A 23,365-nucleotide genomic window follows, 5' to 3' on the forward strand; every position below is an offset into this window, starting at 1 on the left:
TAATCTTCCCAATTTTGACTTTATCCCAAAACAGCGCTGGATTTTTAACACGACTCCAAAAGCACGCTCGACATCTTTTCGGACAGCTTCTTGAAGTTGAGCAAATAAAACTGTTTTCGGCCCTTGTGGTAGTGGAATAGAATGGATAAAAGTTGTTCATTTCAGATAAATACCGTCGGTGAGATAGTAAGCCAAATTATACTCTATTCCATTGACATAGTAAGTGACTTGCGGAGCATGACCTTTTATTATGTCATCAAAAACAGGTGAGCGATCAAGAACATTGATATCATTTAATGTACCTGGAGGTCCAAAAAATGCATGTCATATCCAGAGATCGTATAAAGCAACAACCTCTAACACGATTGTTGGTTTACCCAAACCACGAGAATATTGCCATTTCCCAGTGGTGGGACAATTCTTCCACTCCCAATGCATACAATCGATGCTTCCTATCATCCCGGGAAATCCACGATGCTCTCCAACATCAAGTAAACGTTGAAGATCAGCCGGTGTTGGTCTTCTTAAATACTCATCGCCGAACAAATATATTATTCTGTCCACAAAATTTTCCACACATAACCGAGTGGTTATTTCACCGAGCCAGAGGTATTCGTCGACCGTATCAGCTGCAGAACCATACGCCAAGACACGAATGGCTGCGGTACACTTTTGAAGGGGAGAGAGACTATTCCTTTCGAGACCATCTTTCTTTTCCCAAAAATACTGAACTTCGTTAGAGAGTCGATCAACAATTGGCATGAACAATGAATTGTTCATTCTAAAACGTTGTCGGAAGATATTATCAGGATACGTTGGAGTTTCACTGAAATAATCATTCCATAAACGAATATGCCATTCTTCACGATTTCTTTCGATATAAGCTCGTTTTTTTCTTTTTTTTCTTCTCTCTTCTTGATCAATGCGAATGGCCAAATTCTCAAAGGCTTGATCAAAATGTTGATAAAAGAACTCATCAAATGTGTCATCAAAAGATTCATCGAAAGTGTTTTGAGAAGAAGAAGCCATATATGGTGAAAATAGAGAGAAGAAGATTTTTTTTTTCTTCCAAATTATAGTCTTGGTTTGGTAAAAAGAGGGAATTTGGTAAGAAGAGTGGAAATGAGTTTTTCTTTTGGCATGAGATCTTGGTTTGGTTTGGAAATGATTTTGTGATATGGTAAGATGAGAGAATATGAGTTTGTGATATGGCGTTTGATATTGCTTTGGTAAGAAGAGAGGAAATGAGTTTTTGATTTGTTTCATTGGAAAGTTCGATACAAAGAATGAGAGATACAAGGTCGATTACTTTATACTACTTGAAATAATAAGAGTACAAAACATATTGCACATGACACTACAAGTCCGTGACACAATGATACAACACAAGACATACAAGACAAGCCCCGTGACACACTGATACACTGATACATTGATACAAAAGACAAGCCAAGTCCCGTGAATCTAGTCCGTGACACACTGATACAAAAGACGTCACCACACAAGACATGACTACAAGACAAGCCAACACCAGAAAGTCCCGTGAATCTTCAAGTCAATATGGTAGCAGGAACACCCATTACTACCAATGCCACGTTTTATATTCGTTTCAAACGGAACATGGTACGTGGCTTTGATGGTAATGAGTGGTCCCATTACCTTATACCAGTATGCAGCCTATTCTTTCACTCTTCACTCTACGACTTTGATGGTGACCGTGATCCTTCTCATCTCTCTCCGTGACTCTACAACAAGTTTGTGATCCTTCTCACAACAAGTTTGTGATCCTGCAAACATAAGCAGAGAACATGAAACATAACCATAATTTTAATTAAACATTAGCAGAGAACTTGATACATAAGGAGAATTTTAATTAAACATTAGCAGAGAACATGAAACATAACGAGTAGACATAAAATGAAACAACAAACAAAGAACATAAAATGTCACAACAAACAAAGAACATGACCGAGTTACATTAACTCATTTATGTTTTTTCTCTTCGGATCATCTTCATAATCAGCTAGCTTTTCCTTTGCAACAAGACTCTCAAGTAGCCTCATCTTGGAGAGCTGTTGCTTCATTGCCAAGTCATCCTTCTTGATGCTCCACATAAGCTGGAAATCGGACACATCTTTCATTGACTTGAGAGCTTACTCCTGAATGTGAACCATCCGCGAACTTCCTCCTCTTCGAGCTGCTTTCAGTTTTAGCTGTAGCGAGCTCACACCACTTCTGGTCGTAGCGAAGCTCGTTCCACGCATGTTCAAGGCTGAACTTCTTTTTTTGGCTATTGAAAAAGATTTCGTGGGCCAGTTTTAGAACGTCATTGTCATTCATGCCATTGGTTTTCTCTCTTGTGGCTGCTTCATACGCTCCAGAGAACTTGCAAACTGCTTCATTCAGCTTGTGCCAACGTTGCTTGCATTGACTACCCTCTCGTCTTTCACAGCCAGCATGTTTAGGACTAGCCGAGAAGTATGCTGCAACTCTTGTCCAGAAAGCCACTGACTTATGTTCATTCCCTACAACGGGGTCTTTGCTCGTGTTCAACCACGAGCTAATAAGCACTATATCCTCTGTGACTGTCCACGTCCTTCTTTCCTTACGCTCTGCTCGAAGCTCCGCAGCTTGACTGCCTAAGGAGGGCACTTGCGATGAAGAGAGTGGAACACTTCCTTGACTGCCAAAGACAACATTTTGTTGACTATTAAGTAGTTCAACAAAATTGGCAGAATCCTCAAATGGATTGAAATCCATATGCGACGTCAAAGATGGAGGAGAAAGAGGAGACAAAGGAGGCTGAGGAGAAAGAGGAGACATAGGAGAAAGAGGAGGAAGAGCGAGCAAGCGCATTCAGATGTTGGAGATTGAAGAGAAAGGCAGTGGTTATAAATAATTCAAGGAAGAGAAGTAGCATTCAAAAGACCCAACCAAACAATTCATCACAGAAGCTTTTTTAAATTTTTGTTTCAACTACAACCAGATTTGAATGCGTAAAGAATTGACATTTATCTAACAACAAACAACAAACAATGCTTTTCTATCTACCCATCAGTTCTATTTATTACCATACACAACCATAAATCTTACACTTAACTACATTTTAATTACCAGAGCTTCGATTCATCACAGAAGCTAACCACATCACTTCTAATTCAATTCACTTCATTTCATTTCGGACCAGAAGTTGGAGAGTAACACTCACCTGTATTGATGAACCTTCCTAACCTCTCATTCCACAGAACATATGAAACGCAAGCTGATCCCTTCATCTCACGTTGATCTCTTCATCTCACCACACAAAGGCATAAACAAAAAAAATTAATCAACAGAAAAAAGCCAAATAAAAATTGATGTACTTGCAGCAAACAAAAAGAGATTGAAACAAAACATTTTACAGCTAAACCGAACAGAATCAAAGGACAGAAAAATTATCAAAATATATTAACTTCCAACAAACAAATCACAACTTACCAAAGCACAATCTGAGACATGCATCATTGAATAACATGAAACAGAAGCTTTACCTGTACGAATCGAGGAGAGGCATCGACAGAGAGCTCCGTCGCCGTGGAGGAGAGCCACCGACAGAGAGCCATATATCGCCATCGACGAGAGCCACTGCGAGAAAGAATCGAACATACAAACAAAAAAAATTGCAATCAGAACAAGAATCAGTCTAGAATAAGACATGCATGTTTGAAGAACACAACAAACGATTTAGATTTACCTTCCGATTCCAGTATATCCACCCAGAGAGAGAGAGCGGTCCTTCGCCGACGAGGAGACCCATAGAGAGGGAGATAATTGACGATTTCCTTCCTCGCCGTCAGCCAAAGAGAGAGAGAGAGAGAGGTCTGGCTTCGTTTCCTCGAGGAGCCACGAAGAGAGAGAGAATCGTCCTTTCGTCTACGAGCCACGGAGAGAGACGATTCCGTTTCGTCTGACGAGCCACGGAGAGAGGGATTATCGCCGGAAAGTCGAGGAGCCACGGAGGAAGAGAGAATCGCCTTCTCGGAAAGGAAGATGGAGAGGTTTCGAGAGAAAGAGAGAACAGAACCAAAGCAAACCGAAGACGCTCTTCCTCTCTCCTCTCATTTTGCCTACATGTGTCCTCAAATACGGTTTCTTCCTTACCCAAAATAAGCGACGCCTCTTATTTTTATTTGTGTTTTTGATTTATTTTTAATGCACAATTTAGATAAGACACCCCTTAAATACCACGGATAATGGTGCTCTTAAAATGCGGACTAGAAACTGAAAGAAATTATTATTATTTTTTTTTTTTTTTTTTTGAAGAAATTAATTTACTACAAAGAAAATATATGGGACTTAAAATCATAAACAAGAAGCGACTTTCTTTGTAATTACAAAACTTCATCAAATATATATATATGGATAGTGGTTATGTGCATGCATGCACACATAATTATATTATTGCATGCATCGAGATATATTATTGTATTTCATAATTATCTTATTTTTTGTAATGAGATTATTTATGTTACATTTTGTAATTTGTTTACCTTGTCTCCCACGGTATACCATACTCCATTTTTGGTTAACTATATAACGCATGAAATATAAATTGAAAGAAATCATATTACTGCAGATAAATAATATATGACACTGACACACGATAAGTCTTTTACATAATAAAAAAACATTTACGAGCCTTCAACAAAAAAATTTTGTACACAACTCAATCAAGTGATCAGCTATATATGGATAGTGGTTTAGTAAATAGTAGTTGTTAGATTTGCTCGTAGAAAACACCTTACAAAATAAATATATTGATCGCTTGTAATTTGTAATTTTGAATAAGAAAGTTCGCTCATAGTATCAATCAAGAATACACAACTTACAGTTATAGGTAGGAGAAAACATCCTTGATTTTGTTCAAAAAAAAAAAAAAACATCCTTGATAAACGGCTAAACAATTGTTAAAGGGGTTTTTATTTTGTAAAATGCTTTGGTAAATCTTTCCTTCCTCTTTTTGGAGTTCAAATTTAATACAGCTCATTTGATAACTGGTTTTATTTCACATTTTATAAAATAAAGTAATGACTAGTTATTTACCCATCACGTGGTATCATTACAATCGTCTTTTGTTGGCAGACTACTTACTACAAGAAATAAATCTTATGATTTATTGATAATATCAATTATATATATTTTTTTTGTAACTTCGTATGTCAATTATATTTCTCTTTTTATTACCAATAGGCATGAGCACCAACCTTCTTTTCCTTGTTTCCTCATTGGTGTTTTTGGGGTTTATGAAGCTACCGTGGTCAGTTCTAATAGAGAGAACAGTAGATGTCAATTTACTTGTTTATAGAGAAATTTAAGTGCCCAACAAGTTTCCAGAATCTTTACAACTTGATGTCTTGGACAGGTGATGAGTGATTAAAAATAATTACACATACACATTTATTTTTTTTATTTTTTTTTGTCAATGATTAATTCATTCAATAAAGTTGTAGCCAAAAGACTAGAAAAATAGACAACAGAGTATTATGATAAAAAAAAAAAAAAAGCAACAACAACATCAATAGATGCCACCAAAAATGAAAATTCCAGAACGTAGAAGAGAAGGATAATCAGGCCTTTAACTGGCACAACCTCCTGAACATCCGTAGGAACCAACTAGTAAGGTCCATCATTCAGCGCTTCAGTTGTAACGGAGGACGAGAGCCAACTAAGACCACCCGTCGCCATGTAAGGTTGAAGTCTTTGGTCTCTAGTAACACTCTCTGCAACTTGCAAAGCAATGAAGTTGGTCTCTCTGTGACTTGATACCACTTGACAGTGGTCAAAGAGATGCAAGGATCGTAAAATTCTTGAAATGCCATATGATAGTGGAGAGGGACTCGTAGGAGAGAACATTGCTTCCATTAATGCATCAGAGGATACCTCAAAGATTACTCTCTTGACATGAATGTCATGGAGCGCTTCCAATGCCCACCAAAGCGTCTGTAGTTCAGCTTCCAGCGCAGACGTTATAGGAGCGAAAGCCCGTCTGCTATGTGCAAGAGGTACACCAGAAGAGTCTCGTAGTATCCAAGTAGAACCCGAATTTTGGAAAGAGTCAACCCATGAAGATGCTACATTGCATTTTACGGTCCCCATTGGTGGCTTCATCCATTTTCGGGTTTGAGGCGCTATCAGTGTAATCACCAGAGAAGATTCAGGTGGTATAAGCTGGAGGTTCAACCAGGTCGCTGCTTCCTCAGATGCCAGAGATAAGATAGAGGAACCAGAGGACTGCACCTGTTCAAAGACACAAGAATTCCGAGCCTTCCAAATTTTCCATAAGATCCATGGGAGTGAGACGAAGGCAGCATTTTCCGCAGAGGGTTTCTTACTAAGAGACAACAGATGGTAAAAGTTTAACCAAACAGAGTTAGGAGAGAAACCACCCGGAGGCAGAGGAATCTGAGCCATCTCCCAAGCTTCTTTTGCCGCTTCGCAGTGGAAAAGAACATGACAAATTGTTTCTGGCTGTAGACCACATTGGGGGCACGTTGTATCCAGTAAGATACCCCATGATCTAAGGCCTTGTTTCACAGCTAAAGCCCCCGAGAGTGCTCTCCACATGAAGCGACGGATCTTAGGAGTAGTCTTCGTTTTCCAGAGGTCTTGCCAAAGCTTCTTTTCTATGGGAGGAAGAGACGGGCCTGGCGGATTCTGTTGAAGCTCCAAGGTTTCCGCAAGTTTGTAACCAGATTTCGAGTTATAAACCCCATTCCTGGAGAAACCCCATATCCTACGGTCTTGTTCCGATAAGTTGAAACTTGTGTTCAGTACCAACTCCACATCTTCCTCATGAATGACGTCTCTAATTCTCTGTATGTCCCAGCCACCTCCTTACCCATCAAACAAGTCATTGACTGTCAATGTAAGTTCAACAATCGCCTCTTGTCGGTAGCGAGGAGGCCTCAGAGTATCGCATATTAGCCAGTTATCAATCCAGACACGGGAGTTTGTCCCATCACCGATCTTTTGAAGCAATCCTTGTGACAGCAGCTATCTTCCATGGAGTATACTCCTCCAAACATAAGAAGGACGAGTTCCAACCCCACATTCCATAAAGGAAGAGCGAGCAAAGTAGCGTTGCTCCAAAATCCGAGCAACTAATGAGGTAGGGTTTGACCAAATGCGCCATGCTTGTTTGGCAAGTAATGACTCATTGAATTTTTCTATGTCTCGAAAGTCCAAACCACCAAGTTCTTTGGCTTTACACAACTTTTTCCAAGCCACCCACGGGATCTTCTTCTTGTTGGTTCAAGAACTCCACCAGAATTCCATCATTGCGCTTGTTAACTTCGCACACACTTCCTTCGGAAGTTTAAAACAAGACATCGCATAGATAGGTAGTGCTAAGGCCACTGATTTCAACAAGACTTCTTTCCCGCCTTGGGAGAGTGATTTCACGAACCAACCCTGCAGCCTTCGCTGGAGTTTTTCTTTAATAAAACTTAGGAATTTGATCTTAGAACCACTAAAGCACTCTGGTAATCCAAGGTAAGAACCTTCTCCCCCTTCCTAATCAATACCCAAAACTTCTTTGATCTCAATTTTTGATTCCTCAGGAACCCTGGAACCAAAGATAATAGAAGATTTCTGTAGATTGATGATCTGACCCGACGCTTCCTCATACGCCTTCAGACAAGCCATAATCTCTGAAGCCTCACTTCTATTCGCATGGCACAGAAGGAGACTATCATCTGCGAACAGAAGATGGTGCCCTGATGGCCCTGAGGAAGAGAGCTTGATACCTTTTATACGATCGATTGCCTCTGCAGAGTTAAGACACGAGACAAGTGCCTCGGCGCAGATTATAAATAAGAATGGCGAGAGAGGGTCTCCTTGACGGATACCTCTTTCAGGTCTGATGAAACCATGAGAAGTGCCATTGAGTAGTACCGAGAAGGATACTGAGCTGACGCAGGCCATGATCCATCTTATCCAGACTCTATCAAATCCCAGCTTCTCCATGAGAACCTCTAGAAAATTCCATTCGACACAATCATAAGCCTTAGACCTGTCGGTTTTGATGGCCATACATTCCTCAGAAACTTTAGGATTGGTACGCAACCCATGGACTATTTCATGGGCAATGAGGATGTTGTCGGAGATCAGTCTACCAGACACGAAGGCACCCTGTGTTTCCGATATGATATTTGGCAAAATATGTTTCAATCGATTGCATAAAATCTTTGAGATGATTTTATACTGAACTGAACACAAACTGATGGGGCGGAGATCCTGCATCTTAGTCGGCTTAGTGATTTTCGGAAGAAGGCTCAGTTGAGTATGGTTCCAACCATCAGGCATGACTGCAGTACTGGAGACATGGCTGATCTCTGCAGTAAGTTGAGGACCCACAATATGCCAAAATTTCTGATAAAAAACTCCAGTAAGACCATCTTCTCCAGAGGCGCTACTTCCTTTGACATTGAAAGCAGCTTTTCTGATTTCCTCGGGAGATATAGGTGCTGTAAGCCGAGCATTCATCTCCTCAGACACCCGATTATTAAGGCCCTGAAATACAGATTCCAGGTCAAAGGGGTTGGAACTTCTAAAGAGATCACGGTAGTACTCAACGGCAATGTTTCCTTTCGAGCCTTCCGTGAAGTGTTCCTGTCCCAAGTCATCCAATAGCATAAGGATACGATTCTGAAGGCGTTTTCCTTTTACGCAGTTATGGAAAAACTTTGTGTTGAGATCACCCGAGCGTAGACAGTCCTCACGGCATTTCTGTCTCCGGTAAAGCTCCTCCTCACGAATAGCCTCTGCTAACTCGATCTTCAACTTTTTCATGAAGTAGAAAGAAGGGTTGCGTATTGATACTTCTTTCTCAAACTCTCCTTGCAAACGTATGATCTTGGTCCTCGTGTTAGTATCAGCTTTCCTCTTCCACTTCAAGATACTACTTCTGCAACGACCAATGCGGTCCATTGTACTGCTTGTATCATGCTCTGTAGATCCCCAACTTTTTTTCACCACTTCTTCGAAACATGGCTTATTAATCAAGCGTTTATCAAAGAAAAACTGGTTGCGACTTGGATCATCTTTTTCTAGAGCAAAACAAATTCTGATCGGCCGATGATCAGAAGCCCACAACTCCATATATTCCATATTATATCGTGGAAATAAAGAAAATCACTCACTATTCCCAAAGCTCCGATCCAATCTGCATTGGACCCAAACGTGGTCCCTAACTCCAGTCTAGGAGAGGCAGTTTCCTGTATAGCGGAGTTCTTTTATCTTGCAGTTCTCTGCCATGTTCCTGAAGTTCCAGAAGCTGGCGTCACAGCGGATAGCACCTCCCACCTTTTCCTCATTCGACATGAGTTCATTGAAATCACCAGTTAAGATCCAAGCCTCATCCCTAACCAGACCGATATCAATGAGGCGTTCTCACACTTCGTGTTGTCTAGCAAAACTTTATCGACCCCAACTCCACTTTCAGGTCAATGATTTATTTTTACCTATACTATTATTATTCATCACTCTTGTCAAGGTAAGTTGCCAAAACATTATAAATTTATAATATGTTTAGTGGCGTCAGAGGACAAATCCAAGTATCTGTTCGACCCATTTACGTTTGGCCCATTTACGTTTTTTACACTATGTTTAATGTTTATCTTAGCATCATTGTAAATTGTATTTTTCCGTAATGGGCTCTCCATTTTGATAAAGAAAAAGATGAACCCAAGTATCTGTAGGACCACGAAACAATAGCAGAAAGGCATCGATAAAGAATACATAACTTAACCGTATTGACCAAAAAAAAAAAAAAACTTAACCGTTATAGGTTGAAGAAAAACATCCTTGATAAACGGCTAAACCATTGTTAAAAGTTTTTTAATTGGTAAAATACTTTCGTAATTATTTCCTTCCTCTCTTTGGAGTTTAAATTTAATAGAAATCATTTGATAACAGGTTTTATTTTACACTTCATAAAATAAAGTAATTTACTTGCCCATCACATGGTATCATGGCAATCGTCTTTTGTTGGCAGAATACATGTGAAGTTTAACTAAGAAATAAATCATAAGATTTATTGAGAACATCAATTCTATTTCTCTTTTTATTACCAATAGGCTTGACCACCAACCTTCTTTTTCTTGTTTCCACTTTGGTGTTTTTTGGTTTATGAAGCTACAGTGGTCACTACCGTCGTCAGTTCTAATAAAAAAGAGCAGTATATGTCAATTTTTGTTTGTTTATAGACACTTTGAGTGCCCAAACAGTTTCCAGAATCTTGTCAACTTGGACATGTGATATGAAGAATAATAACATATACACATTTATTTTTGCCAATATTACTATTCATCGCTCTTGCCAAGTAAGCTACCAAAATATTACGGTGATGATTGTTTTCATTAGTTTTTGGTTTTAGTTTTTGGTTTTTAAATTTTGGTTTTAGATTTTGATTTTTAGTTTTTAACTTTTAGATTTTGGTTTTTGATTTTCAGCTTTTGGTTTTGGTTTTTAGTTTTTAGATTTTGGTTTTGCTTTATTCTTAGTTAGTTTTTTATAAAATAAGCAATACATTGTTTTAAAATAATATTTTTTTTTTAAATTGTCATTAAAATTTATCAAAATATAGTGAATAGTGGCTGTTATTTAAAATAAAAACATCACCATGTTTTAAATTATTTTATTTTAAGTGTTATAGTGGCGCCAGGCGACAAAAAAAAAGATCATGTCTGGTGTCTTGGGTTTTTGGCCCATTTGCGTTTTTACGCTGTTTACCATGGCATCGTTGTAAATTGTATGTATCCGTATTGGGCTTTCTATTTTGATAAAGAAAAAGGATGAGCCCAAGTATTTGTAGGACAACGAAATAATGCAGAAAAGCATCGTTATTCGTTAGTGTTGAGTTTTCCTGATGAACATTCAAAGCAAAAAATGTAGGAGGTGACTCAGAAAGTAATCATCTCAATCTCAAGATATATGAAAGTATAAGTCCACTAGTTGTGTTGCTATGTAGTAATAGCGATTTCTCTTAAAATATTGTAATAATCGTACAAGACTATTTGCTCCCCAAAGAAGAAGAAACAAAAACGTAGAACGGTAGAAGAGTGTCAAAAGTCACAAAATAGCCTTTAAAACATTGTCTTTCTCAAGTCCGAATAAATGAGACGATGTAATAGGGTGGGCGTTTGGATACTCATTCGAGTTCGGATCGTATATTTCGGATGCCAGGGTATTTCGGTATAGTAGTATAAAACTCGTTAGGGTATTCCTACATTTTGGGTCGGCTTCGGGTATTTTTAGTTCGGGTATTTCGGATATAACCGAAAATTCCAAAGCATTTGATAGTTTTTTTTTTGAACTACTGATAAAAAAAATTTAAAACCACATAATTCTTGCAAAAAAAACTGCTCATTCTCTTGCTTTCGTTATGTAACACGATCGATAGTAACAAAGAAAGCTCCGTAGATGGAAACTACCCCTCCGTATGAAGAATGTCAAGATGGTTTGAGATGTCTTCGGTTGTTACAGTGACGTTTATGGTGTTTATTGTTGATGACGCCAACTACTATGTCTCCGTAAAACTTAACATGACTCGTGAGAAGAACAATATTTTAAGAAAGAAGATCTTATATGGAGAGATGATAAGAGACGAAAGATGCAGATGGTGCCTTAATCTCTCACGTTTAAGAAGAAGATACATATATATTTATATATATATATATATACATGTGCACACGTTTAGGTTAAGAAAAATAGTGATTTAGTATTGATTTTATATAATATTAATTAAACCAAAATCGGTTAAGAAAAACCAGTTATTGCATATTGGATGAAAGATGTAGATTTGGGTTTAAGTAAGCATGTGTTCGGGATGACTTCGGGTATTATTTTGGGTTTTGGATATACCCAATCGGATTCGGATATCAAAACTTGTTCAATACAAAACCCGTTCGAGTATTTTACTACTTCGGTTCGGATCGGGTACGGGTTTTTTGGGTCGGGTTCGGATTCAGATTCGGGTAAATGCCCACCCCTGTGATATAATATGCGACTCAAATGTTTCAAAAGCTTTAGTATATATGTATATTAGTATACACTAGATTCGGAGTTCGGATCCGTGCAAATGCACGGTTTTTTTTTTCAGTTTTGTTAAAAAAATTGAATTAATAAAATTTTAGATAATTGTTATTATTAAATATTAATATATATCATGTAGTTTAAATTATGGTGAGAAATCTCAAGGTTTATTATAATCACAAGGAATTTCAAATATATGGACTGTATTGGATTGTCTTTTATACAACTCCAAAATCAATGATCATGCGTGATCAATTTCTTTTACATACTATATGCAGCTGCTTTATGTTTCAGTCCATGAATCAGCTTAGGAACGAAGTTGTTCTTTCATCTTATCCAGTGATCCATATGCTGCTTACTACATCATTGTATCTAATTTCTTTCTTATGACCAGGCCATTTTCAATTTCGAAAATCTGTACCAGCATCCACCACATAGGAGTTTATCTCCTTATAATCTGTTCCTTTGATCTCTGTGAGTACCTTGTATAACAAGCTATAATCAAATGCTGTTAGTAGGAAAACAAGAACACCTTTACATGCATCATGTACATCTCTCACGGTTTCTTTACTTCTCACAAGATCCATCTATTTCACTGGTTGATCAGATGGCGTTTCTATATATGTATATGGCCAATACGCTCATCTCTCCTTTAGATACTTTGAACCTCCACGTTTATCTTTCAATATAATCTTTTATGATATTTATGATTGTATGAGTACTCATTTGTGGGTTCATGATCCGCGTTTATCTCTTTATGTTCAAGTGCTATAATTTTATGTATCTTTATACAAATGTGTGTGTGTGTGTCGACACTTTCATGTGGTTCCATTATGTTCCAGACATGATCTATAGATTTGAGATCTTATTATCCAGGACCTTTATTACCTAGTAGCTTGGCGTCCCAAGACTACATGGTTTAGTACCTTAGATGTGTAGCTGCGCAGCCTTTTCTCAATGTCTGGTATGGTTTCTCTTATTATCTCGGATCTGTATTCTATGCACCATTCTTTTCTATCCGAGATTCCTTTATCTTATGGAACACTTGGTCTATCTTGTATAGACTCTATAGCAACTTGATTATGTCTCTTCTAGGACATTCATTTGGTGCTAAGCTCGTTAGTCATTTCTCGGGTCAGTGTCTGGCATTTCGATTAGCTTCTCAATTAGCTAGCTTTATATAATCTTTCTTTGGACGTCTTAAATAATAATCTCTAGTCCGAGGATCTTTGCCAAGACAATGATGGTTAAAACCATTCGTACTTTTAACATTCTTTATCCAGCTTATAATCTTTCTCCTTTAATATTCGGATTCATTTGTTTCATGCAATCCGTACCTGGCCACTATTTGATCACCCATGTTTTGGCTCTCGGTCCTTTTTATTTCGTGGAGAAGATCTTATTCTTATATATTCCCAATCCTCTTCTGAGGTTCCATCTTAGACGGCAAATATATGTATGTGGTGGTTTATTCAAAATCTCTTAAGATGGTGTATGTCTGGTTTTATGACCCGTATATAATCTGAGATGGGAATATCTATGCTCACTTATATGGCCTGATGCATATTATCATTCTATACATGTAAATTCATAATGTCCCCAAGCTTATAGACTTTAGAATCTTAGTCTTATAGATAATGGCTTACATGACCAAACCTTTTATAGGTAATGGCCACTTTGGCCGGTTATGTCCCTTGCGGCCGACCTGTTCATAACATGGTCTCTTTGGCCGAGTAATGGCCTTATGGTTTGGCCGTTTTAAAACATGGCCTCTACGGCCGAGGAATGGCCTTTTATGGCCGAGCCATTTTTAACATGGTCTTTAGACCATAGTGGTACACGAATGTGGGAACCGAAATTCGCACTGTCGATTTCCGTTTAAATAAGGAAACTAGGAAAATCCTAATTTCCCAGAGGTCCCGGATATCTGCTAATACCACACGCCAAACAATCAGAACACAAGAATAACAACGATAAAGTATAAGAAATCGAAAAGAGAGCAAAGTAGATCTTATTCCGTATTCGCGTTTGAGCGTTACAACAAGGTAAGAGCCTGAGCTACCAGGGCTGTCGGCGAGATTCCTAGTTCTAAAACCCAAAGACGGCAATAACCTAGTTGAGTCGCAGCTCGAATAACAAAAACGGAAATATGCCTAATTGCTCTAAGTGCTAAGTTTTCTGAGAAAAAGTTCTCCCCTCATGCCTCTCGCCTAGGACTCCTTATATACTGGCTCCAAGGTCGGTTTACGCTTTTCCCCTTCTGCCCTTAAGCCGCCATAGCATAAAAATGGAGATATTCCATTTTTCCGATCTTCATAATTATCTTCAAAATTTCGTATTTATCCGCGGAAACTTGACATTTATCTTTCTTTGCGAATCAGGCGTAAACCGTCATGCGGCTTACGGGATGTTGGTTAAGAAATCGTAAGTTGGGCTTCGAGTCATGTCTTAGGTCCCTTTGGGCCGTCTTCCGACTCGAAGCGTTTGTTACGGCTTCTTTCGATAAAGAATGAACTTTCCGCGGTTTTTACGGTAAAGTTTGATCGATAACTTAGAATGGCGGGGAATCGTGAAATGGGTTCGCTACGGTCTTCGGGAGATAGTATCGAAGGGTAGACGAGAACGCATGGACTAATGTCGTATCGATATTTCAGAAGAGCTCGATCGCTACGTAGCGACCGAACTTTGGTTCGAGCTCGGTCGCTACAAACGCTCGGTCGCTACGTAGCGACCAAGCTCCGGCTCGAGCTCGGTCGCTACGTAGCGACCAAGCTTTGGCTCGAGCCCGGTCGCTATGTAGCGACCGAGCGGAATGGACGTTTGGTCGCTATGTAACGACTGAACCTTGGCTCGAACTCGGACGCTACGTAGCGACCGAGTGGAGCTCGTGTTCGGTCGCTGCGTAACGATCCTTCTCGGGCTTTTGTCTGATGACTCACATTTCCTCCGTAAAGCTTTTCGTAGAGAAGAATCTATTTCAAAAAAGTATTTGTCAAAGAAGTTTTCTACGTTTTTCTTCTTCGGAGATTTGGACGTTAACTTCGTCGTAACCGTTTTTGACCCCAACAGTTAGCCCCTCAGCTCGTTGGGAGCGTGGATTTCTAGCGAGGTCCCAATGCGCGGTATGGCAAGTTTGGACGAGATTGGTGTATTTGGGCGAAGTTCGTGTCCAAAAATCCGCAAGTAAATAGTAATTTCTCATGCCTATAAGAAGGGAGGTAACTTCTTTACAATCTTCACACTTACTCATTCTCATAGAGAGGTTTTTCTTGAAAAGTTCTTTCTCTTTCTCTCTATCATTTCCTTCTTGATTTAAAAAAGAAAAACACGAGATGTCGAGTAAGAAGAGGAGTTCGAAGAAAGGGTCCTTGCCCGCGTACGTTTCTGAAGAGATTCGAGTGCCGAAGATGGAATTCGTTCCTCATTCGGTAGACCCAGCCGAGAACGAGGCATGGTGGGTGGCGTGTTACGGTTAGATCACGCCTCCCATAGAAAAATCGTTCCCGGTCATGACCATCGCCAGGTGGAGGCAGGTGCGCCGAGAAGGAGTACTAGTGGATTCCTCGAGGTCATGCAGTCGTTCTACCATATTTCGGACGCGGTGGAATTCAGGGTTCCTCGTCAAGGAGAATGCGCTAGTAATCCCCCGGAGGGCTTCTTTACTTGTTACGAGGCATTCGTAGTGCGTTGCCGTTTATGGTTCCCGATCCCCGAGATCATCGTCCGTGTGTTGGGTCGTTTCGGGGTGGCGATAAGCCAACTGAATCCTCTTGGCATCCAGCACCTCATAGGGATCCTGGTCCTGAGCTACGAGGATGGTATTTCTCTCACCGTTGATCACTTCGAAGCGCTTCTTCGATTACAGATCATCAGGGGAACGGACACGTACAGGCTGGTTCCTCGGAACTTCATGTCAGTGGTAATGGGGTTCACTTCTAACTACAACTCGTGGAGGAAGTTTTTCTTCTTCGTTCGTGTAGACGTAGTGTCCGTTGAGGAGAGTTGTATCCCACTGTTTCGGAGGTTGCCGAACGATCATCCCCTTATCAACCCTCTTGCTCCGTTTCCTGAGGACATTATTGCGATGAGGGATCTGCTCAGGAATGGTCCTTTTTTCTGGACTTCCTTTACGCCGAAGAGAGTTCAAAAGGCGCTGAGGTTTCTGCATACTGGTCCTTCTTTGGGCGGAGAAACAAAGAGTGATTCCGAACCTGAAGACCAAGGTCCCAACGCCGCTACCACGATTGTGATGGGGTCGAATTCTTCGAAGGGGAAAGATATTGATCTCGGCGACCTGGAGTTTTTGGTGAACGATTGCATGCTTCCAGGATGGGATCCGAACCTTGCTTTCGGCGATGGAAGTCGTACGAGCGAGGTCCCTATTCCGGACTTCGATGATTTCTTCGCTGGTCTTCCGTTCGGCTTTGACGCACCTCAGGCCACGAGCGAGTCAGGGAGGCCAAAATTTGGTGCGGAAGGATCTTGTATCATTAACGGGGTATAAACTTTAAGAATTCTGACGATCGTTATTTTTATTTTTTGCTTATAACGTGTCAATCGGTTTTATAGGGTTTTAACTTGCTTGGATCGGCCATTGAGGCGAGCCATAGAGAGGCCATGATCTATCACTTTAAAGCGGAGAAGGCGGAAAAGGATCTTGCTCGCATGCGAGATGAGATGCTGGCGCGAGACGCTCAACTCGCTTGTGATCATGCCAGGGCTGTTCGTTGGGCGGAACGGAAGGGCAAGAGGAAAATCATCGAGGTGATGAAGACTCGCGCTTCTCAATTCCAGGTTAAGTACGGGAATATTAAGGGCGCTTTCAACTCGCTGGGCGACTTCCGTGAGTGTCGCGGCTCCGTCGGGAGCCTTTGGAAGACGCAGGAAGATGACTACGTTTTCGAGGGGGAGATGGAGTTAATGAATGGTGGCATGAAGGATCATGCTCACGCTGAGGCGACCATTCCTCCGATCGATGGGAAGATCCAGGGATTCTGGGATCCCATCCCGGTTTCCCCTGATACCGTAGAAACTAGGACTGATTTTGCCGGTGACGATGAGGAAGTGAACTTTTCCGCGGATGGATTCGGAGCTTCCTTGTCCGGGAGTTTTAACTTTGATCTGTGATCGTTTTGACGGGAAGGAGATTTTCTCTTTATCTAGTATTTAGCGGCCGAGTGTGGCCTTTGTTCATATATGTCGGCCGAGTGTGGCTTTCGAACTTTGTATGGGCCTTTTTTTGGCCGTTTTTATCGGGACTGGCCGTTGGTGGCTTTAAACCCCTACCGCTATGCGGTTTATATAATGGATGTTTGTTTGAGTTACTTTGTTTTAGAGTGGGTTTTGAAGTAAACATGAGTTGTCGTCTCATATTTATCTTCGTTGAAGCGTTCAATCTGTTAGTTTGTTCGAGACGTGAGTTTTCGTAAAAATTATTTACGATCTTTTCGGGAACGTTAAGATATGAACGAAGAGACATGTTTTAGGATCTCGTATCGTTTAGATATCATGTCTGAGACCAATGCGATGGTTTAGGGCAAGACCTAGGTTTACTCTCGGTTTTAAGGTTTGTGCGGTGACTAGCCGGCTATCGGTTTTCCTGTTCCGATTTCTACCTGATTCGTACCGATTTAAAGTCCGCAATAGGTTCTCGGCTGATACGACTTGTATGGTATGAATCGAGTATCTTTCCAGAGACAATATTTAAGCCAACTGGAAGTGCTAGACCAAAATTTTGGATTTTTTTGTAGCGCGCTTTCGTCCTTGTGTTGGACGTTTGAAGATCAAAAGAGTGATCAAGTTGCGTTTGTTTAAGATGGCTGATGTGTTCGTCGGGGCCAATCGACGAACGAAATGTAAGATTTGTAGTGGTCGCGTTCGGACAATTTGGTCGTATCATCTCGATTTTTAACTTGGCGACATCTCACAGTTATTTCGAAGATTATACGTATATTTTTGGTGCTGAAGTGAGATTGTTTTGCGATTTTGTCTTAAAAAGAGCGACGCATATTTCGTAAAAATTTTCGAAATCTCTATAGAATTCGATTACAATAACACATCTTTTCCTATGTGGGAGTATACGAGTATACGCACCCACTCCCCCCCCCTTTGTAGAGAGGGGGATAGCTGAACTCGTCCTTCGACGAGCTGCCTACGTACCCCTTTCAAGGATCAAGCCATTTTAGTTCTGTTTTATGCCGCGAGTGTTTTCACTCGGCGGTTGTTGCCGTGCTGACCGCCTTGATCGTGATGATCGTGGCTGGGTCAGTGTTCTCTTCCGGATGTTCCGGTTGAGTTGTAGTGTCGGCTTCGGATTCATGTTGAGTTTCGACACCCGAAGCGCCTGCGTCGGCAGACGATGTTAAATTGTTTTTTCTTGGAACGCGTTTAGTCAAAGATTTATCAATCTTCGGGCGTTTGCGATTTGCCGTTGCAGAGGTCGTCATCTGCCTTAACTTGTGTTCCGTGAAGAAGCACAGTCGCGACTGTTTCTGACATCCCCAGATAGCTGCGACTCCGTTTGGGGTCGAGAATTTGACGCCCAGGTGGTACGTCGACGGAACGGCTTGCATAGCGTTGAGCCATGGGGTTCCCATGATCACGTTGTAGATGGCAGGATGATCGACTACCGCGAACTCGGCGATTTTTGTGATCTCCTTGGCCATGACTGGTAGTTGAATCGATCCGAGGGTCATCGATACTTCGCCCGAAAAGCCTGTGAGCGGTTTCGGAGTTGGAGTTACTTCTCCGAGTTTTATGCTCATCCGATTGAGAGTGTCGCAGAAGATTACATTGACCATGCTTCCCGTGTCAATGAGTACTCTTCCGACTTCCCGATCTCGTATGATGAGGTCTACGACGAGCGGATCGCAGTGAGGCCGATAAATCCCGCTGGCTTCCTCCTTTGTGAAGGTGATTGAGCAGTTCTGATCATCTTGGGTAGGAGACCATGTAGGCCAGTTTGCGCTTGACTCCGCCTTCCGCTGGTAAGCCTTGATGGCTGAAACCGTATCGTTGCTGAATTGCGATCCTCCGATGATCATGTTGACTCTACGACAATTGTTATCGTTCCCCCTGTCGTCTGGCCTCCTGCCGCGTTTATCCCCAGATTGGTTTCTTTGGGGAGATCTCTCCGCGGGAAGATTTCTGTCCGGCTTCGGGGGGCGATCGGTCTCGAGGATGAGATCTTTCACGCTGGTGACTTCCGATAATTCTCCGGCTAGTAGCTTCGCGGCCAACCTTGCTCCCAAGACCTTGCAGTTAGTCGTGAAGTGTCCTCGGGACTGGTGGAACTCGCAGAGGGTATTTTCATCATATCCTTGATTGCGAGTCCACGTATTACCCGTGGTTCGGCCCTGGTCTGAGCTTGTCGTTACGAGGGTTCTTCTTCCTCCTTTTTGGGCTACATCTTTTGAGGACGATCTCGCCGACTTATGTTTTTGCGATAAGATTTTTGTTTCTTCCTCGATCATGATGTAGTCCGTCGCCTTGTGGAGGGCGTCTTGGATCATCCGCGGTTTTTCGAGGGATATCCATTTTTTGAATTTTGACTTGTACCAGAGCGCCTTTTCTGAGCGCATCGATGGCAACTTTGTCGCTTATCCCGCTCACCGACATTACCAACTTGGATCGGCTGATGAACTCGCGGAGGGGTTCCTCTTCCCTCTGGGACAGACTCCAGAGGTTGACATCCGAAGTTTCTCTATCTATGAACATAGAGTATTGCTTGAGAAATTCCGATGCGAGCTGTCGGAAACTCCCGATAGAGTTTCGCTTAAGGCGCGCAAGCCATTCGAGGGCTGCTCCTTCTAGATTCTCGACGAACAGGCGGCAGTAGCCGGCGTCTCTCACGCCGTCCTTCAGCCTCGCTTTTCCCATCGTGATGTGGAAAGCCTGAAGGTGCGCTCCCGGATCGGTCGTACCATCATACTTTGGTACTTTGATTTTTCCTGGATTGGATACCCTCGTATATGAGATATGAGCGGTGAAAGGGGTCTTCCGAGCCCCTTCCAGCAGCCTGTCGATCTCGGGGGCCGTGCTAGTAGTGTGATGGATTTGGAATTTTACGGCTCTTATTTCTGCCGCAGTCTTGGTGATATAGTCGCGAAGATCGCGTATATCTGACGTCTCGTCAGCAGATTTCCGCACTTGTCGGTGTTTACTGCAAGTGAGCTCGGTTTGTTTTTCAGCCAGCTCTTCTTCTTTGTTCCAATAGAGGATTTCCTCCTCTTCTGTCATTGATTTATCGAACGGAGAGCTTTCCCGAGTGAATCGGCTTCTAGTCCTCCTTGGATGTCTGTCGACGTCCTCATCAGTATTGTTGGAGACATCGTTAGGGTCCAGGTCGACTTGCTCGACTCCGTTGTCCTCCGAAACCTTCGCGGGAGGCGGAGGGCTTTCGGTGTTTTCCTTTTCGACGGGAGATTTCTCGCTAGGGTTTCGACCCGAAAGTCGTTCCTGCGCAGCTCCAGGCCTGTTGAGTGGGGTTGCAAAGTCGAGTCTTTTCCTGAGGACTTTAGTGGTTCCGCGGGGGCGGATTGCTCGAGTCCTTGCCGTTAAAGTTTCAACTTGTTTGGTCAAGGTGCTCACGAGCTTATCCTGTTCTTCCGACCTTTTTTCGTAGGTTGCGAACATCTTTTTAAACTCCTCGAGCGCCGCGGCATTGGCTGGTTCGTTGGCCGTGGATACGTCCGCTGCGGGAGTGTGGAGATCAGTGCCGCTGCCTCCGTTAAGAGGAGTCTGCACGTTATCCGTGTCGTCAGTTGACATGTCTGGTTGAGCGTGATGTGGTTGAGAGTTAGACTGATCCGTACCCCCTCCCCCTCCTTCTAGCGCCAAACTATGGGAACCGAAATTCGCACTGTCGATTTCCGTTTAAATAAGAAAACTAGGAAAACCCTAATTTTCTAGAAGTCCCGGATATCTGCTAATACCACACGCCAAGCAATCAGAACACAAGAATAACAACGATAAAGTATAAGAAATCGAAAAGAGAGAAAAGTGGATCTTATTCCGTATTCGCGTTTGAGCGTTACAACAAGGTAAGAGCCTGGGCTACGAGAGCTGTCGGCGAGATTCCTAGTTCTAAAACCCTAAGACGACAATAGCCTAGTTGAGTCGCAGCTCGAATAACAAAAACGGAAATATGCCTAATTGCTCTAAGTGCTAAGTTTTCTGTGAAAAAGTTCTCCCCTCATGCCTCTCGCCTAGGACTCCTTATATACTGGCTCCAAGGTCGGTTTACGCTTTTCCCCTTCTGCCCTTAAGCCGCCATAGCATAAAAATGGAGATATTCCATTTTTTCCGATATTCGTAATTATCTTCAAAATTTTGTATTTATCCGCGGAAACTTGACATTTATCTTTCTTTGCAAACCAGGCGTAAACCGTCATGCGGCTTACGGGATGTTGGTTAAGAAATCGTAAGTTGGACTTTGAGTCATGTCTTAGGTCCCTTTGGGCCGTCTTATGACTCGAAGCGTTTGTTACGGCTTCTTTCGATAAAGAACGAACTTTTCGTGGTTTTTACGGTAAAGTTTGATCGATAACTTGGAATGGCGGGGAATCGTGAAATGGGTTCACTACGGTCTTCAGGAGATAGCATCAAAGGGTAGACGAGAACACATGGACTAATGTCGTATCGATGTTTCGGAAGAGCTCGATCGCTACGTAGTGACCGAACTTTGGTTCGAGCTCGCTCGCTACGTAGCGACCTAGCGAACGCTCGAGCTCGGTCGCTACATAGCGACGGAGCTTTGGCTCGATCCCGGTCGCTACGTAGCGACCGAACGATTGCTCGGTCGCTACGTAGCGACTGAGCTTTGGCTCGAGCTCGGTCGCTACGTAGCGACCGAGCGAGCGCTTGGTCGCTACGTAGCGACCGAACGGAATAGACGTTCGGTCGCTATGTAGCGACTAAGCCTTGGCTCGAACTCGGACGCTATGTAGCGACCGAGTGGAGCTCGTGTTCGGTCGCTGCATAACGATCCTTCTCGGGCTTTTGTCCGATGAGTCGCGTTTCCTCCGTAATGCTTTTCGTAGAGAAGAATCTCTTTCAAAAAAGTATTTGTCGAAGAAGTTTTCTACGTTTTTCTTCTTCGGGGATTTGGACGTTAACTTCGTCGTAACCGTTTTTGACCCCAACAACGAACTTGTAGTATTGATCATGCGTTTATCCTCTCTCCCCCTCATGACCATACTATAAGGTCGTGGTGCTTGGGACAATTAAGCCTAATGAGTTTCCCTTTGTGTACATGTTTCACAACGTGAGATCTTTTACGGGATAGCTCTGTGCCTTTCTAATCTTTGTATCAAGTTTAGACTTTAGGATGGCTAATCCTATCATGCCATATAGTGTAAAATTTCGTGGTGTTATCTCAATATGGTTACCACATCTCTTGTCTCTTTATCATACTGATCTGTAGCATAGTTTTGATCAGTAGAGATCATAGGTATAGTCTTCACCACTTTCTTTCAAGGTCTTAAGCGTTTATTTTTCTTTCTTTGAATCCGATGGAACTTGTTTCCTTCTGTTTGCCCATTGTTTCGATTTAGAAACCATATTATCATAACTCAATGGGTCACATTTTATTGGGTGTGTATAATCCCTTTAGCCATAGTTTCTTTACTAGGCTTACTATACTTCTTTCACGATTTCTTACTTGGGTATTATGCCCTTTAGGCAACTCTTTAAAATCATTTATATGTTCAAGTAAGATCAGGCAAGATAATGATTTTAAAATCAATTCTTATTATATATATATAAAATCGTGAAACATCAAAGCAAATCATAAAGCAATCAAACAAGTCGTATCGAAAACTTAGTCTTTGAGACAATCAGAAGTCTCAAAATCCATTTGGTCATCTTTAGCAATGTCGGAATCATTATCGGCGTCATATCCGGAATCGTGAACCATGTGAGCTTCTGGGTTCTTGTTCTTCAGACTTTCTTGGTAGAGCTCACATAAGTGCTTAGGAGTTCTACAGTTCTTGGCCCAATGGTTTCCCATTCCACATCTGTGACAAACGAATTTGGTCGAGTAAGACGGTTTGGATATTCCGCCTCGACCACGGCCATAACTACCTCGGCCACGGCCATAATTGGAACCACGACCACGGTTATTGTGGTTTCCTTTCCGGCCGGTCGAGTAGTTGTCTCGGCTGTTCGAGTAATTGTCACTGCCACGCCCCTTGTAACCACCACGGCCATTGCCGTGTGATCTCTTATTGTTTTGGACGTAATTGCAGTCGTTGGGTTCTTTCTTTTCAATCTCATTAGCTTCCGGTAATGGTGC

The 23,365-nt window shown here is 41.9% G+C and overlaps 1 long non-coding RNA gene across 1 annotated transcript; it reads right to left on the bottom strand.

Annotated features, from left to right (window-relative positions):
* Positions 1-1,294: 1,294 nt before the first annotated feature.
* On the bottom strand, positions 1,295-4,157 carry LOC111203804. Its single transcript, XR_007320402.1, has 4 exons — positions 3,734-4,157; positions 3,531-3,624; positions 3,209-3,288; positions 1,295-1,787 (listed from the first exon to the last, which is right to left on the bottom strand). It is a non-coding gene; the product is annotated as an uncharacterized LOC111203804 (long non-coding RNA).
* Positions 4,158-23,365: the final 19,208 nt, after the last annotated feature.

The sequence above is a fragment of the Brassica napus genome, chromosome C3, assembly GCF_020379485.1.
Source record: "Brassica napus cultivar Da-Ae chromosome C3, Da-Ae, whole genome shotgun sequence".
Taxonomy (NCBI): Eukaryota; Viridiplantae; Streptophyta; class Magnoliopsida; order Brassicales; family Brassicaceae; genus Brassica; species Brassica napus.